Genomic DNA, 1,227 nt, shown 5'->3' with positions numbered 1-1,227 from the left:
CTGGCGTAGGTTATGATTCTTTCAGATCATTATAAAGAGGTTAAAATTATGTATTTCTTTAGAAATAAGCGAACTGATGGATTTCTTTAGAAATAAGCAAACTGGTGGAAATATACTTTTTTTTTTTTTTTTACTGATTAAAATGTGTATTGGGGGATAAAACAGCTGGATGCACACGGCAGAGCCTGTTCCACCTTGTCTTCTCCTCTCCATCCTGCCGGTCCTGTCTGTGGGCATAGGAAGCTGTACCCTGGCAGCAGGAGGGAGCTGCTGGTCCTGAGTCTGGGCTGGCTGTTGTTGGGTGCAAGCATTCACCTGAGAACATCTCCTTTTACCCTGAAGTCCTGGACCCTGCTCTGATTGCCTCCTCTCCCCTCTGCAGGGTGGTGAAAGAAGAGATCTCGGATGACAATGCCAAGCTTCCCTGCTTCAACGGCCGGGTGGTGTCGTGGGTAAGCAAGCCCCTTCCTTCGGTATCTCGCTGCCTGTTTCTGCTCTCTCCGAAAACCACCGTTTGGTTGCACAGTGCCAAGTGAGGCATGGGGACTGTTCCCTGCTGTCAAAGCGCTGACTGCTAACGAAGCTGATGAGCTGGATTACCATGCTCCGGTCCCTCAGCTGGAGAGGGGGCTGTATGGGGCTGGGTCCCCTGTGCTGGGGAAGATGCGGGATGCCTCTGTGGAGAGCTCGCGGTCACTGATGCCTGGCAGAGGTGATGGTCCCAGCCTGTCCGCAGCGTAACCCCTGTGCCCCTACGGCAGGGTCGGCTTTCCAAGGAAAGTCCTGCTCCGGTGACTGGCGCAAAGGGCTTAAGTGACTCTAGTGCTGGTGAAGCAGACTGGATTTGACTGCCCTGAAGACTAAAGGTACTGCCTGGGCAGCTGCAGGACAAGCTTCTCCTTCTGTGCCATGCCATGCACATGCTTTGTCCCCTGCCCGCATGCCTCCCTCCACCCCGAAAGGGACCCTATTTTTGGGGGGATGGGGGGCCGGGGAGTCTTCATAGCCCATCATCCCGTTTTCCTCTCTGCTGAGCTGCAGTTTGGGCTGATCTACGCCAGGAGCAGAACCAAGACCCAAGTGCCTTTTTCCAGAGGCCACCAGAGAGCCCCTAAACAGTGGAAATCCTCAGAAAATTGGGCTAGGTCAGACCTAATGCTGCTTCTGTTCCCTGCACCAAACAGCTAGGTCTCGTCTGGGGGGCCATGAAGTGACTGCGTTTCGGGA

General features: G+C 54.0%; 1 protein-coding gene across 1 annotated transcript in view; it reads left to right on the top strand.

Moving 5' to 3' along the window:
- The first annotated feature begins 382 nt into the window (after positions 1–382).
- Positions 383–1,227, top strand: part of LOC104468665 (segment polarity protein dishevelled homolog DVL-3-like) — an 11,018-nt gene continuing 10,173 nt past the window's right edge. The window contains 1 exon segment of the mRNA XM_010082882.1: positions 383–452. The gene's annotated coding sequence lies outside the window, so the exon portion shown is untranslated.

Source organism: Pterocles gutturalis, unplaced genomic scaffold (assembly GCF_000699245.1).
Source record: "Pterocles gutturalis isolate BGI_N339 unplaced genomic scaffold, ASM69924v1 scaffold8665, whole genome shotgun sequence".
Lineage (NCBI taxonomy): Eukaryota > Metazoa > Chordata > Aves > Pterocliformes > Pteroclidae > Pterocles > Pterocles gutturalis.
The sequence above is the reverse complement of the archived record's forward strand: the minus strand, read 5'-3'. Positions and strand labels throughout refer to the sequence as shown.